The 19,194-nt window shown below is 38.4% G+C and overlaps 1 protein-coding gene across 1 annotated transcript in view; it reads right to left on the bottom strand.

The window, feature by feature from the left end:
- Positions 1-19,194, bottom strand: part of LOC102385477 (teneurin-2) — an 818,212-nt gene that overhangs the window by 597,401 nt on the left and 201,617 nt on the right. The gene's annotated exons all lie outside the window — the stretch shown is intronic.

Genomic DNA, 19,194 nt, shown 5'->3' with positions numbered 1-19,194 from the left:
GCTGTGGCAAAGACTGCAGGAGTGGAGGAGCGGGGAAGATTCTGGCTCCCCTATAAGATGGCACCCAGGTCTAGCACCCCACTCACCCCTCTATCTATGGTACTACTCCCTACATCACTGTAGTTCTATTAGGATTTAGAAGGAACAGAAAGCTATGAGAAGAGCCTCTGCAGGTCCCAAAAGTGACATGCTTTAACAATCTTTTGTGCATCCTAATAGGCTGACCATCCTCGACAAACAGCTGACTTTTGCAGAAGTCAGTGCCTGCTCTGAGTTTTAGATTTACCCCATTATCTTTAAAATCAATTACTCCCCTAAATACAATAGGAAGTTGCTCTCAGGGTGCATAACACATTTCACATGCCAAAGTGTACCAATGATTTGAAACAGTTACAATAATATATATAATGCATATGAACTAAATGTATGCATAAAAGGAGAGTCTCCTGTATCTCTCTCATGCAGGAAAACTACTAGCTGTTATAGGAACTTCAGCTGTGCACAAACCAAGCGTTATTATGGGAACAATGCAAAAAAAACAGACACAGTTGTTCTTTTTAGGATCACACGGAACAATGATATGCAAATAAATATAAATAATGAATAGAATACTTATAAATATTGTAAATGCTTCTAGTCTCAAAAACAATAATGGCTTCATCAGTCCCTTTAGAGTGGGTACCAAATCACTCTTCCGAATAGCATTTTATTCTCTAGGGATTATGCAAACATAGAACACATCTATTCTGGTCCAAATACAAACTTACACTTACTATAAGAGGTGAATTGCTTAGTATAAGCAATGAATGGCTCTGGGTGACAAATGCCTGTTTTTTTTTGAAAATCAAGATATGGAGTCTAAAATTGATAAAAACCAAGTTCAAAGTGTCCATCTGCACAGATGAAGAGTGAATACATTAAAAAGCTCCTAATGAACAAGAATGGCTCTCTCCTGCTTAACAGATTTAAGAGAAAGTACTAGACCAGGGGTGTCAAACTCATCCAGCCCCTTGGGACAGATGAGAGTTGCTGGGCCAGTCAGGGCAGGGACAGACCTACCCCCTGTGCAGTGCCCAGTCCAGCCCATGTACTGCACACATTCACCCCTAGAGTCAGCATGGGACACACACTACCTGTGGTGCACAGGTTGGACCCAGTGCCGAAGGCAGCACAGGAGCTCATGTCCAGGCTGTTGCATGCAGCCTGTGCCCCAGAGAGCCTATGCTGTTTGCAGTACCAGCTCCACCCAGTGTGCCAAGAGCAGCATGTGACCTGGCTGCACACCTGTCTGGTATGTAGCACATGCTGCCAATCCAGCCTCGTGCACTGCATACACTGGAGCTAGGGCTAGCACAGGGCATGGACTGCCAATGGCATGCTGGTTGGACCCAGTACTGCACACAGCACCAGGGCCAACCCACATATCACATGCAGTGTGTAGAGCATAGGCCAATGTGTAGGGTTGGTCCAATGACCCACAGGCAGCATCACATGGTTTCATGAGCCAGATCTGGCCCACAAGCCATGTTTTACCTTCCTGTATTAGACCATCACCAACAGAAAAAGCCACCTTGAAGCTTTATACAGTCCTTCTCCTAAAAGCACAGAGGGACATTTCTGGGTGCATTAGGGCACATTCATTATGTCCTTCTACAAAGCTTTACTAGCCTTCAGGAAATTAAAATTGGAAGTTTTTTCATATACTATTTTCCTTCTAGTCTTCTCTGGGTTTTCACCCTTTATTTTTTTATGCAGTGAATATTTTCTGTTTCTTTTAATTACATATTTATAGCCACACAGGGAGGCTTAATTCTCCTTACACAGTTCCAAGATTTCAGAAGTACCTGTCAATGGAAAAGGCTAGTGATACTGCTGCAATATATGCAAGCTTCAAAGTGTCTCTGAGCATACAGCATTCATATTTTTCCCATGAGTCAAATATATTTGAGCAGAAGCTTTGCCTGAGTAAGGACTTAAAATCCTGCCTGATAAGAGATTCACATTTTTGCTTCCAACACAGATTGAATTCTTAGTTTTTAATAGGCATAAATGAGCTCTTTTTGTAATGCATCTAGAGCGTGTGACACAATTAAACTGCACAGTAAAGTGTTCTAAAAAATATAGAGGAATATTTACTGCTCTCCTTTCACACTTACAGTCACTTCCCATAAAAAAATACATTTTAAACATAATGAGCCAAATATTCAGTCAGGGATGCGCTCACAAAAATTCAGAATTAGTATGCAGACATTTGTACCAACAAATTGCATAAGTACAAATATAAATGGGAAGTAATTATCTAATTCACATCTGCATCTTTTATCATTATTGATTATATTTCTCACCGACAGTGTACCAAAGATGTACACTGAGTTTAAAGACAAATAAATAGACAATCCCTGCCTGGAGGAGGTTACAGTCTAGCATTCCATTTACATGTGAAAATATGTTTTACAGAAGTACATAGAAGCATGTATTCTTTTATAAGTGCAGCCACTAAACTTACAGGCCTAGGTTCAGTGTGAATGCAATTTGAAAGCATGGTAAATTCAAACCTGAATATATTTTCATGAAGCAATGGTAATATCACATAAAGGGCATTATGTCATTAGCAATACAGATTCTTTACCGGATGATACTTCCTTTCCACTTAGGTGCTTGAGCCTGATCTTATTCTACCCTGCTTACATCCCTGAAAAACAGTTAACACCCAATTTGAGTGCAACCTTCTCCTCCTTGCTAGAGACTTATTTAAAAGCTAAGGTAATGGTATATTGCAAAGATAGGTGTTTTAACAGTTTCTCAGAGAGCTGAGCAAAGTGAAGTAGGATCACACTTATGTACGTCCACTTAGGAATCTAATAGGTGGAACAGGATCTGGCCCTTGGCATCTAGGAGATTAGAAGAGTGTATAAAAAGAGGGAAAACAGTGAAGAAAGTAGCTAGCAAGCAATCCCTGTAACCTCCCTCACCTCCCGCCCTCCCCCCGCCTCCCTCCCACGGCTTTTGCTTTTTGTTAACTAGACAAAGCAGAGAATCTGGGTAAGAGTCTGCAGCCTAATCTAAAGTCTTAAAAATTCACGTGCACCGAGTCATTCCTGAGACTCAAAATCCATGATATACACACACACACGCCTGCATACACACAGAGAACAAGATTAAGCATTGGCATTCAGTGGGGTTTCTTGGAACATGTTTTTTCTTCACCTCAACATGTACAGGGAGGGCAGGATGGTAATGTTTCTACTAGTCTTTCTCAAACAAAGAGTACAGCCTTCTCCCCTGGAGCTACCCTTCTACACTGCAATGCTTTTGAGATGACAAATCCTGAAACCCAAACTCAATGGCTAACACTATAACTGGGCCCCAGCAGAAACATGTGCATCTAGTCACTGTAAGCCTGCCACTGTTTGGCTCACAACTTTCACTGCTGGTTCACAACTATTCTATATTAGCCAAATAAGGCAAAATGACCTTCCTATTTAGATATAATTTGTTATCTGTATTTACCCAAGCTGGCAAAATTTAAAAGATTATTCCTTCCAGCCTTTTTAATTACCAAAATTCTAGCTGCTTTTAAAATATCATAGTCCCCCTTGAGTATTCAGGAGAGCTGTAGATCACCATGGCAATAAGAAAATGGTGCCAGCATTATCTTGGCACTGACTCTCTACAAATCTCAGGAGACTTAGCACAGATGAAAATTGTGCTAATGTAAAAAGCAGGATCTTTCTCTCATATTTTTCCTATATATCTTTTATTTTAATGAACTACATGTTAAAGAAGCTAAATATAAACCTGGGAGCGCATGCCTTCCGTAATGGACACAATTACAACTTGATAGCAATTTGCTGTCCTTCAGTAAAATTCATTTCACCTACAAAAACAGGTTCTAGAAGGATCTGTGTGTGTGTAGCACCATAACTCGTGCGTTCAAAATACAAACAAAACAAAACAAAAAGAAAAAAAACAATAGCCTTGAACATATGGGGATTTAGAGTGGTTTTATGAGCTTTGAGAGGCCGGTAAATTACCCTCCATTTACATATTCAAACTTTTTTCTAAAATCATAGGAGTTGCTATTTCAATGTAATCTGAGATAATGATGTTATTACTTGGCTCAAGAGCCTGGGGCTTAAAAAAAATAATGAAAAGCCACAAGACTTACAATAATATTGGGAACACTGGCAACATCAGAAAAGTGGGATTGGATGAATGAAATCCATCCTTCCCCACAATTTATTAGGTGCAAGGCACAGGGTTATATCACAGGCTCAAAAGGACACTTCTACATACTACAGACTGGAGTAGTGGCTCAGTTCCTCCATGCTATGACAATAACAATATATAAAATTTAACATCCTATCACAAAGTTTGAGACAAATGGTCTCCAGTGCCTCAATAATTCCTACATAGCACAAGCTTACCAGGGAGAGTGTGGAATCAGACTGCCTCAGGGAAGCAAGAGTTGGCATTATCAGAGCTCCTGGGCACAGGTAGGCAACATGAATACTACATGACTTCATGGCAAGCCTCATAGGCCCTAGCTTATACTCCAAAGTACTGTGTACGTCTGAAGAATTAAGAATGGAGGAAACCATTTGCTTTGTATAATTGTGCCTGGTTTGCATGAAGGCTGCACAAGAGAAGAGAAATGCTTTTTGGCACCTCCTACCACTTGTGTGTTGGTACACCTCAGACCTATGCAGCTGCATGCACTAAAAGGAATTACTAAATACACATACCAGCGACTATCTTAGCCATGGAAATCAAGGCACAGGATGTGTCTTCCCCAAATCCACAGCCTTTTCGATAGAACTACAACTTATATTTTTGGACTTGCTATATCAATTATAGTGCCATATGACTCCTAAGTGGGCTAGAGTGAAAAGATTAATAAAAAAAATATAGATTGTCCAAAATACCTAAAGCTAAGAAACAGTTGTTCTGTATCGTGTTACAAGATGCCTTCTTTAAAATGAAAGAAGACATTAAAATGCTTTATTGAAAATAACACTATACTGAAATATTCAGGATTAGAATGTGCCATTGCAAGTACTGGGCACATCTACTTGAGATGCTATGGCACAGCAGCAATGAGCTATTGTGTCATAGCTCATTGCTATGGTGCCGTAGTGTTGCTGGGTACAAACCGTGACGGCGATGATACTACACAGTAGAAACGAGCTACTGCACAGTAGGTCTTCGCTACTGCACAGTAGCATCTAAAAATAACCGTGTAGCTATGGGACTGCACAGAAACACTGGTTACTGCGTAGTCATTTAGTACTTGGTTAAGGAAGTACTAAATGACTGCTCAGTAACAACTGTGCAGTCCACTGCATGTGTAAACGTGCCCAGTACTTTCAGTAACTAGAGATCAGTGAAAATTGAGGATGTTGAGACCTTTACACTGCATCTTGCAAAAACAAATGCTAAGTTTTGTTTATATCCCTCGTAGCACACACCCACACAGTTAATTTTTAGATGGCTGCTTGAACTTCTGCTGACTATTCTTGCTGAGAATTTAAATACAGTGAGTCAGAACATTTTCATTTTGCAAAAATGTGTTGGTTTTGAGAATTCTTTTGTCTAAAAGGTATATTCTGGGGAGTGGAAGGAAAGAACACTCCCATGTACAACAACAGCTGGGTACTTAGGGTACTAGCATGGGATGTGGAAGATACGTGCTCAAGTTCCTCCTCTGCCTAATTCAGGTGGTCTAGAAAGAAAATTTGTTTCACATTAAGCCACCCAGAACCCCATGCCTGTGCTCTACCCAAGGGGCTATAAAAATGCTTAACAAACATACCCTTTCTCACCTATTTCCAGAATTTAAAAAGTACAGGTTTTTATTCAAAAGTAACCTTTTAACATAATGCCATATTTGTGAAAAGTTCCACAAATGTTTGTTTATATTCTATGGTAAAACAAAAACAAGTTGCAAATTCTGAAAATTTGCCACAAAATGGATTATCATCCTTTGCACAGGTCTGTATCAAAAATAGTAGCTTTGAACTCCAAACATTCTGCGCAAAATTTTTGGCCAATTTAATGCCAGTTTGAAATACAATGTCAGGGCTGCACAGACAGGATGCCTATTTTCCAGAAAGAATGCTGCAATTCACAGCATTAAATGAATTCAGAATGTCTGAAGGAATACCAATACCACCAGAAAGGTCAAAAAGGGCTCACTGTTTATGCAAGCTAATGAGAACACTTAAGCAAGAAATATAACAAAGTGTGCTTGGGGGACATATTTCAGAAGTAAATCATGTTGTAAAGGCAGAAATCCTGAAACTCCACAATAAATTATGAGATACTGCTGTTTGATATGGGAAAAAGGAAAAAAGATAGAGATAAATGTAGAGAAACAATAAAACAAATCTTGATGATCTGAAAGGTCCAATTATGCTGCTAAGGTAAATAACAGCCCGTGGTTTGCAACCTAGTATAATAAGGATGTGTACACTTGACCAACAACACAAACTATTGAAAGCAAGGAACTTATGAATGAGGACAAGCAGACCATTGTGTTAAACGAACACAATGAAGGCCTGATCCCGTAATGTGCCGCACACCATCCTTTCATTTTTTAGAATAGGAATTTTAAGTGAAAAAAAAACAAAACAGAAATTCTTGCTGGAGTTGCCAAAGTTGCCATGACCTAAGTGGATGATCTGGGGTTTTCCCTCCTGATATCCTAATATCAAAGATTAAAATCAGGAAGTTGCAGCTGATTCTAATGAAGGTCTGTGTTTAGTCTTTATGCTTATACTTGCTTGACTAAGGGATAGTGGCTAAGGATCAGCTCAGAGAAAGAACCCCCCTCCTTCTCTGGGCTCCAGGTTTCTTCTCCCCACCTTCCAATGTTTCACCCCTTTTACCTTCTCCCAGCTCAACTGTTCACAGAAGTCAGGATCTAGATAGCAGAGTGAGTACTCTCTCTGGCTAAGTACAAACAGTCACAAAGCCTGAGGCTAAATCTAAGCTGTGTAGATTGAATCTTTGCAGGTTAGTCTAAGATGTATAGATTGAACTGATGAGCAAATGAACAGACATTCACTTTTGATTCCAGAAATGCAGCCACATGACTGCAGTGGCTCAGGCCAGAAAAGTGTAGCCCATCCACCCGGGGGGGGGGGGGGGGGGGTTGCAGGGGAGGTGCAAAGCATCCTGGGATGCTGGGGGACTGAATTAATTTGAATCCAGAGGGAATCTGGGGCAGAAGTTCAATAACCCAATTTAACCTACATCAGTTAAATCTGACACTACATCTATTCAGGTTTATCCTAAACCAATTTGGCCATTTTGAAAGTGGTTTATGTGCACTGAACTTCTGTTGTGTTACAGATTTGAACTGGTTTCCAATCATTTATACCAATTTGTGTAAGTTCTGTCCCTAGTGTCTAAAATTGGGTCCACAAACCAAATGAGGCAAAGCAAAATGGCCTCCTCTTCAATTACAACTGCTTAGAAAACGGCATAATCTTAAATATAAAGCATTTTGTATCCTGCTGTGTATATGCAGCCTGATTATAGGGCCTAATCCTTCAATCAGATCTGTACAAATGGACTCTTAAGCATTCCCCCATTTGCAATCACTATCTGGTAACTAATAGAAATATACAGAAAAGTAAATCAGGACAACTATACAAGGTTGCTCTTTAGTGTTCAAAAGCATATTTTAATGTAGAAGGAGTATACTGGTCCTTGGTTAGTTTCATCTTCATTTAAGGGTCTATTTTATTTCCACTGAAGCCAATGACAATTTTGTCACTGATTTCAAGTACAAAAGTTCTTTAATTTACAAAGATAGTTACTTGGTAGAATAGTGACCTTCAAGTATCAAAATATCAACTATTTCACTTTAATATACAGTGGTTACCAGGTTTGAACATTATTCTTAAAACTACTAACCCAGGGAGTGCCACCCAATCCCCAAGTTTATACAAGAGATTTCATCTGTTACTACATAATTCTTCACCACATTTTGTTAGTTACAGCTCCCATGAGTGTTTCTCTAAGCAATACATTTTTGTTTTACATATTAAAATGAAAATACTGCATGTTTTATTAAATTCAGATCTCTCATAATTACATTTAGGATAAGAGCCTGATGTTGTTTGTCAATGGGAAATGCAGCTCTTTTGTAATAAAGAATTCCTCCCACTCCCCCCTTTCTGACACATGTCAAATGTTAAAGTGATTTCATCTTGATAGCACTTAATTTTAGCAGTAAGTGTACAGAGTCAACTTCCAATCCACTAGCAAACTGAACAAGTATAATAGCATGAGGGAGCCTCCTTAATTTCTTAAATAATAGTTTTATTATTTTCAGTTTTAATCACAAAGTATTCACTTGACAACAAAATACACATGTGAAAAATGTAATAGTAATATGAAACTGAGACGTTTATGTGCATACAATCCTTTTCCAAGATGTATACTAGAAGATAAATTATTTTACTCACTCTAAATTTATGCAGAGATGACTCCTGCTGGGATTTGATTTTTTTAGGTCCAGGTCTCCCAAGTGTGTATTGTAGTGAGAGTTGTAGCAGATGAAAAGAAGGACATCAGGATGTCAAAAAGAATGCATAAAGTCTTATATCCCTCTGAGCTAGCTTAATGGATTCAGAGATGGTTTATATCACTAGTGAAATACAAAGTGGCTACAGAAAGGTCCAGAAATCTTCCCTCTGGGATAGTCATTTACACCTGTGCAAAATGAATGCAAAATGCTACCAAATCATAACACTTGCTAATGCCAATGGTGGAGATTTATAAGCACTTTGGGCAGATGTCGATGAGTACATGAGGTGCAAGGCAGTTGAGAATTTGGCCCCTTATTTCATTTGTAGTAAAGCAAAGTTCAAGAATATTCCATGAGAACAACAAATAAATATTTTCAAATCCACAAAAGAGGACACTTTAAGTAGAAATAGAAATACTACACTTTTGATAAAGGAAACAGTTTTCAAACAAGAACCATACCAGCCTGCCAAAGGATTATAAGATTCTCTATAATTAATCTTCTTTCAACAAATGCAGAAGAGCTAGATGCAATAAGGTCTAAATTGTAAATGGCATATATCTAGTTCTTTATATTAGTAGTATCTGGGAACTTAGGTACAAGCACTGAATAAAAAAAAAATCTCTGCTCCAGAGGGCTTGCACATACAGACACACACAGCTCTAACTCTCACTCAGTTGTGGATATAATTAGGACATGTAGAATGATTACAGCATCCGGATTTCCTGGGTAACTTGAAACATATTAATTGTAATAAAAGAGTGGACTAATATACCAATCAACTTTAGTAAATACATTATATTGCATACAGTGCAAATGAAATTCTCCATTGTTGGAACCCTCCACACAAGTATCTTACAGAATGCAAAGGCACGGTGTCAGGCCTCTGTGCAGAGATGAACTTTTCCCAACATAAGCAGCAAAAATAAATAAATAAATAAATAAATAAATCTTAAAAATCATGGATCATGATAAAATTGACAAGGAGCCAGCATGCTATCTTAAGAGAGAGGTTTAAAATATTCTGAGACTATTGAACAACAATAAAACCTAAGCAGCTGTACATTTTTAGTAACCAAACTTTTTGGGAGGTGCGGTACAGGAAAAGCCCTAACCTCTCCCCAAGTTCTGCTCTGATCTCCATTCCCTCCAGAGGTATACCTGATAGAGTCTCCACCTGGGGGCCCTGGAATGGGGACAGAGCAGGTTTCAGTCTCTGGCTATGCAGAGCAGATCAGGGGCAAGATGTTGCTGCTGAGGAGGTATCACTACCAGGAACCAGCTTAACCTTCTCTGATGCTGAAAGTGCTGCAGTTTTAAATGGTGAGTGCTGATCCAAAGCTCTTAGTTTGGTGATGGCTGCAGAGCCGCGAAGGGGTTAACTAGGATACCAGCAGTGACAACTGATGGCTACTCTTTCACTATGGCTAGGGACAGAAATTACACATGAAGTGGTTTAAGTGATCAGACACTGGTTTAAACCTGTAACAGAACAGGTGTTCAGTGCACATATGAATGTAGTATCAGACTTAACTGACTCAAGCCCATTTATGCAATGTCTGTCCCAGACCCCTTGCTGGTTTAAGATAAACCAGACTCCCTAGCATCCCAGCATGCTCTCTGGGCTGGGCAGGGCTCTCTGCTCCACAGCAGGGCTTGCCCCGCCCCTCTGCTCCCTGGATGCAGCTTCTGCAGAGACTGAGGGGGCTGCAGCTCCCCCACTTCCTCTCACCACTCCCTGCTAAGCAGGAATTCCCCCCTGCCCTCTGCCTTGCAGAGAGGTGTCTGTGTATAGGCTAGCAGACCACATGCTGGCTGGTCCATGTTGAATCAACAGGTAGAATCAACAAGCAGAATAAATAGGTAGCTGGTAATGTCCCTCTGTTGTTTTCTTATAGGGGTGATAAACACTCATCACTTCCCTGCTAGGCTAATCATAGCATCCTGCTGGGGCCTGGCCATGCCCCCCTCAGCTTATCCCTGTGGAAGGGAAGGGAGGGCAACTCTAGTGTCCCCTGGCTTCTAGCCTAAGCCACTGCAGGCACGTGCCTACATATCTGGGATGTCTGTGCAGTTACAAACCAGTTCAGCCTAGCCAGGTTAGACTAACCTGCAAAGATGGAATAAATTCAGGTTCAGGCTTTCTGAACGTCTGTCCCTAGCCTATGTGACTATACCCTGCTTCCATTTTGGAGCCTCCCTTTACTATGCATCTGGAGGGGGAAGGGGGACAAGAAGGCTGTGGATGAAGTGGTGGGGCAGAGCACAAGGGGGCCACCTGACCCCCTTGTCAGGGGGTCTTTCTTGCCATCTGACCCCCCTCCCCCCAGGCATTTTTATCCATGCTGTAGCAGTGGGAGGGGGATGAATTCAAGACAACCTTCAAATAATTAAATTCTATACCTGAAAAATTATAACAAATTTATAAATGTTTCATATATAGAATATCATTATTGGGGGTTATCTTAAATTCAGGGTCAGCATAGGTTCAAATATATGTGATATATAGCTTGAAACAGACAGTGTAGAATAGAGGTCTTGAAATAAACATATTCTGTGTCATAGAAAAGGAAGGATTATCTGATCCAGAACATCCCACTGAAATAGCACTGACCACTAAGGTTGATATAGCTTGAAGCAAGTTGTTAAATAGAAAACCAGAACAGCATTAACCATGTAGAACACTGTAGAAAGATCCAAAGAGGCTAACAATGATAGAACCTATAAATTGCTGCTGTTAATAAATTGTTAAGCTCTTTAAAAGTGCAATCTCCCTGCTGGGTCGGTTTCCCCTGCACTCAACTCCTACTTATGCCAACCGCTCTTCACCTGTATAATTCAGGATCAAGCCCTATGCAATTATCTAGTGAGGGTCACCATGCATACACTTTTTCCTAACTATGTTTGGGGAAAGCCCAAGTACTGTAGTATTCCTTTCCCCTACTTACCCATATAAAAATGAACCATACTTATTGACTGCCATCAGTTTTTGGATGCTGTTAGTAACAATATTAATATATTTTACTGAATTTAGTTTTATTACTTTCTTTCCTAAAGCAAAATCATACAGCTGTGATATTTAAGCTGTCAGACAATACTGATATCTAAAATGTAAGTGAACCCAACCAACCATTATTAAATTTGTGCTAACAAATGTGCCACATTTTCTCTTTTACTCTAATATACTCATCTAAATTCCAAAGACTGAAACAAAGGTGGCTATCAAGACAAGAGTTACAGGAATCAACCTTTGTCAGAACATGAGTAGCCTCATTTCAGCTGGTCAGGCTAAAACATCAATTTAAGATAATTAAATACTACAAAGTTCAATAGACAGGCTTATAATTCAGTACAGGATCCATCTCTTTCAGGTGTTTGTACAGCACTTAACAAAACCAGGTCCTGAACTGACTGGGACATATGGATGCTATGACAACATATATAAATAGGCACTAATGGAGCACAGCACAGAATAGTCGAAGCAGAGGAGTAGTTCACCAGGAATTCTGGAGACTTATTCTTGCCTTCACACTGTATGATTTCTAGCCTAGTTTATTTACCTCTTCTGTAAACCCCTTTACATTTATTTACCCTCTTATTTACCCTTTTTGTAACCCTAGACAATCAACTTGCCTCAAATACTGAGGCCCTGAAGAGTGGAGAGCTTGTAGTGCTGACATTGTGCAGCTGGGAGGAGGGGGCACATGCACACATCTCAGAATGCTCTGCGGGCTCTTTTCATCTGCCTGACAATGGATGGTAGCAGTGCATAGAGAAGCCCTGATTGGCTAACCCAGATTTCCCATGGTTAGCCTGTGGTATTAGCAGATTCACTCTTCCAGGAAAAACTGTCCTGTAAGTGATTTAACCTTGCTTGTTCCCAGGTTAGTTCTCTGTTGGACCAGTCATTTTTACTCTAGGAGAAAAAGCCTGAACATCTGTATACTTGTGATTTTTCCTAGGAATGTAGCAACTCTCCCAAGATAAAGTGAATGTCTTCACAAGGCCTCTGTCTCCCTTCTTATTCATTCAGTTCTTCTCCACCTCTCACTCTCTACTACTCTTGCCCTGCCTCCCACATACCACTCTTCCTATCCCACACATTCTCATGCTCCCCATGTGAACAAATCTGATGAGAAATAGAGGAAGAGGGAGCTCTAGAACTTCTTTCTTGCCAGACAAGTAACACTAATGGGTAAGAAAGCCCTTGGACTTCCTTTCTCCTGTCTACTGAAATACTAGAATTAGAAGCAGATGGGAAAAGCAAAGCTGCCTTGTGCTTGCTCCCTTCTACTTAAGACAACATTGGATAGAGGAGAGAAGGTAGCTCCTGAATCTAGCAGTAAATGGAAAAGAGATGCCACAGATCTTAGGGGTGGGCTGTCACCTGTTTGGCAAGCATGCATGCATAATGCTGCCAGGTGGTGGCCACACAGGTGTACATTTAAGAGCGAATCCCTACTTGTCAAGGATTAATTAATGGTTGTAGAATACTCTGAAGCTCAAACATTAAGATGAGAATTACTTTGTTTTGCCTCTACACATTTTGTGCTCGAACAGTATAATTTATGTAGCAATGCATAAACAGGTCCTATGAGTACCTGTGATTGCACTTTTGAAAAGCCAGCACTGATCATTCACTGTTTCCCTTGCCACTTCTTTCTCTTCAGCTTTTTCACAACTTGGACATGAGATTCCAAATAATCACAGCAAAGGGAGCAATTATAATTATGGCCAACTCTGTGGTATATCAAATCCAAACATATCAGTCCATTACCACATTTGAGAAAAAAAAAGATGAATGGATTTTCTTGTCCTTGAAATGCTCTAACTCCCAAAAAAGAACAACTATTACACCATTCAGGGATCCTCTGTGGGAAACTAATTTGAAGACTGCTAATTCCTAAGTTTAAAATAAAAATATTAGAAAAAAAATATTTCATGAATAAAATTAGCTGGAAATAATGATGGCAGTTTTTTATGTGATACATATAACATATGTGTGTACTAAAAGCTGAATCCCTTTTAAGCCCACTTTTTTAAGCGATCTAACATTTTCTTGAATTTTTTTCTAGCTTTGAATCAGTTCTAATTTGCAGAAACAATCCCCTTTGCCATTTGGAAATTTGACACCAAAGAATCTCCACAAAACACATGCAAATATTATACACAGCTTTCTATGCTTATGTTGAACGCTGTATGTTGGTACCATCGCCCAACTGACATGGTCTCCTCAAATCAACGTACCCTCAATAAAATTGTTCTTCTGCATGTTTTGTCTGCTGTGATGCATACAAGAAATCAGTCCACTAAGATGAGGCAGGCAGGCGGGTAGTTGAAGGTCATTTATAAAGACAAACCAAAGTAAAATAGATCCATCTGCAAAAGTTTCACTCTTACCTTTTCCCAACTCTGTTCGTTTTTAGTTTTTCAGACTAAGTTATTTGGGGAAGCAATGTTGCTTTCCTATGTATTTGGAAGCTGATTAGTACATTATGGGTGCCACTGCAATCTAAATAAATAATAATATAATGATCTTGACTGAAGAGGTGTTTCAATACCACTCTTGATATAATGACAGTAATTGAAAATCCTTGTAGACTGCAGCCTACTTTGCAACATGTTTACATATCAACTCACTCATTTCTATTCTGTTTACAAAATGTAGATAACTAAGGAAATCTCAAGTTCTTACTTTTTTTTGAGGTGGTTAAAGAAATTCTTGGCATTTTATAAAAGAAATCTAATGAAACCACACTGAGTGATAAAGGACTCAGTGTTACAAGTATTAAAAGAGATGAATTGCATTAACCCCTGACCTTCCCCATTATATTCACTGCCCACTGGAAACAACAACAGAATTACTAAAATCCCACACTCTCTAATGGGATGGTAATAGGATTCAGAGGCCATTAGGGTAAAGGCAATCCATATTTTACAGTTTAATAAGCTCGCAGAAGATTCTGCATCCCTCTTTAAAGCCCAACAATTACCAATTTAACACTAACAAATCCATAACTATAGCCAGCAATGCAAAATGCATCTGAAATAGAGTCAACAGGTTATTTTAATGCATTTTTCCCCTGCTTTGATTTTGGGGAGGGTACAGTGTGTAATTAATTAAAACTTTATTATTTTGCAATGATACTGATTATTACCATGCTTGACTACTTTGAATATAAAAAACCCACAGTTACTGCAGTATGGATACAATTCTATTTTCTAAAAGTATTGTTTTTCTTATTAAGAAAAATACTTTAAAACTATTCCTGTCATCTTAGTTAGTGAAAAACATTCATTAGTTATTTCTAGATTTACATATATCTATGTATCTGGTTTACCAAAACATTTGCAATTATCTAAGTAATTCAGTTTTACTAAAATTATCTTCAATGGGTCTCCAACACAGCTAATCTGATCACAAGATCAGACACTAATTCTGGCCTTATATGCACCATGCATATAGCTCCTATTGATTACTCACAATGGAGTTGTGCCTTTGTATCTTGGAGCATAATATTGAATTCTTCATTTGAGCCCATTATTTTTTTGATATATAAACCATGTAGAGAGGGAGGGTGTGTTCCCTACAACATTCCCCTGCCCCTTTTTCCTAAGAAGCAATGCTCCAAAGTGTTAATACTCCACTGATTTCTGTTTTTGGGATGAGGCAGAATGGGGAGACAATCTGGTCAGGATTTCTGGTACAGGACTGAGACATGGCCCCTAACCTTATCTTACACACCCATGCTGCCTTCCTTTAAGAACCCTTCCAGTTTCCTGGCCAAATCCGAGCATCTGAAAGAGGGAGCAGGCAATTACTAATACTGATGGGAGTTGTGATTCATAATGAAAGCTTGTATGTAGGTTCACTCTATTAAAAGGGCAACATATGCCACTGAGTACCCTTTACAACCATTATTCTGTTTGTCTAAGTGTTTCTCCAGGACACAGGTTGCTAAGATCCCAACTGGAGGAGATGGGACTATGTTGGTGCCTTTATCTTTTTCTGTGGAATGATGTGCACGTACAAATCTTACTGGCATTCACATATCTAGCATGTATAGTCAATATGATTGTACCATGAAATGTATGTGGAGAACATTTTGAGAAGTCCTACATACAATTATCAGTGGCAAATTTGATCTATAACGACTTATGACAGAACATAAAAACAGTATAGGAATGAACTTCTTAAATACAGGAAGTAGTTCTTTGCGTCTATCTCCATTGTGATTTTTTGCACAATAGAGACAATACCAGCTTAATCACATCAAGTGTAAATTGCACTTAAATCTTATTTAAGTCACTGAGAGTTGATGGTGGATCTCAGAAGAACATTTGGGATCTTGGGGGACTGAGCACTATTTGCAAAATGATTTAGATTCATTAGATGAGACCCCAGGAGGCTGTTACCCCCACATCCTGCAATCTGCACTGAGACACTTGCACAAAACATTACATTCTGTAAAACATATTTTTAGAAGACTTTGGGAAGAAGAAAAGCAGAAGGGTTTATTTAACAATTAACTAAATTGGCAGCAACAAATGTGCTTAGCAAACTACTACGATTATTGACCTCTTAAAATTTCAAGATCAAATTTATATACTTTTTCAAGCTACAGCTTTTGAGCATTGTAAAAAAACAAACAAACCCCACAACTAAAAAACTAGTCAAATGGAAATGGGCATCTACACTAAAGTCAAGGATATTCTACATTGTGTCAACATCTTGCACCAGAATATAAATAGAAAGGAAAGTGATCTCAAGTGTCACCTGAAGAACTGGCAGACAAGGTGCACCTGAAGAACTGCAAACTTTCTTAAAGGTGGTACAGGGACGGAAGAAAGAATGGTATTTAATTAATTCTAAGGCAGTAATTATCAACCAGGGTGCCATGAGATACTCTTAAGAGTGCTGTGATATGTAACATAAGCACTGTTAGATGGGCAAATACCTACACATGATTATCAAGATAAATCCAAAGATTTGAAAAAAAAAATCTATAATGTCAAAAATATTCTGACCTGTTACAGTTTTTTTCTGAATTATCTGCAACAGAAGCATTATTATATTATTTTTCCATAGTAAGAAAAAAAAATTAGTGAAAACTAAAAACTGGCATTTTTCACGACAGATATCAAGTCTATAGATATCTATCTAAGAGATGTGTCCTGAGTGTAACAAGGGGTCCTTTGAGTCCAAAAATGTTAAGAACTTTTTTAAGGGCTTGTCTACACAGGGAATGTACTAGCATGACCGTGGTTGTGTAGCTGTACCACTACAGTTATAACTCTCCACATACATGCCCTTATTATATATCATTTTTTAAGAAATTCGGCTTATGGTCCTTTGATAGCTATATAAGCTATACTAGGAACACACTCTCTTGTTTAAAAAAAATACTCTTATTCCAAAATATCCAAAATATTACAGCAACATAACTATAAATATAACATATAAATTACATTTATAGTTATGCTGACAAAATTTCAGTACTGTAACACATAATAATGTTGTGCTTGTTCTTTTATAAAATTAAAAGAAAATAAAGTATCAGTGAGGATATTTAGCAAAAGGAGGTTCTTATGCAAAAACAAACAAACAAACAAAACAACAAAAAACTATTTGTCTGGCAGAATACAGCAATACGCAATGGAAAGTAACAGCTCAGCTGCTGAGTACCAAGTGGTATATGAGTCAAAAATGCCCAGCATGTGGCACTGGATGAATACACCTGTGTACCAAGGACATGGTGTTGCATGGTTTCTATAATAATAGACTCAACAAGTCCCATAAAGGTAATCCCCCACAATAGCTGCCTTGAACTTTTTCACCTTTTTGTCATAAACTGGCCTGTTTAAAAGGAAAACATCTCCCTAGTGAGACAACAATGTGTGATGTGGTGTCCCTTTAGGCACGATGGGACTGTAATGCAAGTTACTTTGTGTGTATGTGTGTACAATTCCTTAAAATATTTACTTCTTTTGCCATTGCTTTGTATATTTTTACAGCTAAGCATAATCTCAGTCTGAAAAAAGCAAATTCTCATGCAATAGAAGATTCTTTATCCAAAGCAGAACTGCTGCAAAACTGCAGCTTTGCCCCTATTTGAATTTAAATGCAAAATCTCATGACTCCATATCAACATAACTCAAGTTTCAACTTCAACATCCTCTAACCCATTCCTCTCTTCAACCTTTCTTCAGGAGGAAATTAGAATTGTGTTGAACTGTGTGACATTGTAAGGGATACAGAAACAACCACTAGGGACACCAAAACTTGTTTCCACTTGTGACACAAATTAGAATTTGAACCAACTCCTTCAGAGATGAAAGCCCCTGTGTTAACCCACTGCACTGCTAAGCCTCTTAAAGGAAACTTAAACTAATAGATTGAAAAGAAATCAACAATTGTATCAGGTAAAAAAGCTTTTGAAACTGGAGATAAAGAATGTCAAAACAATTCTTTTTTTTCAGAGAAAAAGAAAATAGGAATGACAGCTCCATCTACCTTCAACCATCATAGTTTTGTGTCATTTAGATTATTTCATTTGAACAATAGGTGAATGAGGTTAAAACAATTAATTTCTTAGGAATGGATGAGGATGAATGGATAAATATAAAAAGAAATTATACTGTCTGCATTGAATTCCTGTTTTGTTTTGTTTAATACTTGCTAGATATGTTGTCTAAAGAGGCTTGATTTATATTCTAGTAATTCTAAAACTCAACCAGGAAAAAGGTAGGGAGACACGGTACAGTACAATACAATACAATACAATTACAGCTTGGGTTTCTGTCAAGGTCTTACAACATAAATGGACATTGATCAGGAATTTGCTTAAAACAAACAGATTAAACATATTTCAGTAACAAGATGGATATGATTCTCTTTCATTCAGCTCTTTGTTAACTCTGGTTAATTATTTCAATTCTAAATTCCATTAATACCATATTAATCTTTTCTAGGCAGTGACAACTGATATGCTGTGTCTCCAGATCTCGTATTAAAGAACTGAACATCTGGCCATTTCTTACATTCTACTGACCTCTAGAGACTATATGTGTAGATGTATACATATATATGTGTGTATATCTACCAGTAGATGCATACGACATGTATGATTTATATATGCATATGTGTATAAAAGCTAGACCTCTAAATATGATTATATGTTATAAATTGACAATGGTACACATGCTCAGCCGGCATGAGTTCTTCTATTCACTGACACAAAGGACTTTATATTTTTTTGTGTCCATTTACCGTGCGCAAACATTATCTTGCCATTTATATTTGCACCCTTTTTTTTTTTCTTTTTCTTTCTTCTTTAACCCCCACCCCACAAATGTAGGCCCCTTGTTTAACTTTTCATTTTCATGTTTGGGGATTTATTTATTTATTCCGTCTAAATATTAGACGGAAGGCAGGGCAGTGTGGCACTGTACAGATTAACTTTGCGGTTTTTCACATTTCTCAAAACACAGAGAAAGGAAAGTTATAATTTTCCACATTCTGCCAGAACATTTCCAAATGCTGGAAGAGGGGTAAAAAGAAAAATACAACACCCGTAACATGGGTTTTTAGAAATGGTAATATCTTGTGGCAGCTTGCTTGCCTCCACTGAGCTGCCCAGATGGAATTTATACACAAG

This window comes from Alligator sinensis, unplaced genomic scaffold (genome assembly GCF_000455745.1).
Source record: "Alligator sinensis unplaced genomic scaffold, ASM45574v1 scaffold7_1, whole genome shotgun sequence".
NCBI lineage: Eukaryota > Metazoa > Chordata > Crocodylia > Alligatoridae > Alligator > Alligator sinensis.
Note: the sequence above shows the minus strand (reverse complement) of the source record. Positions and strands in the feature narration are given on the sequence as shown.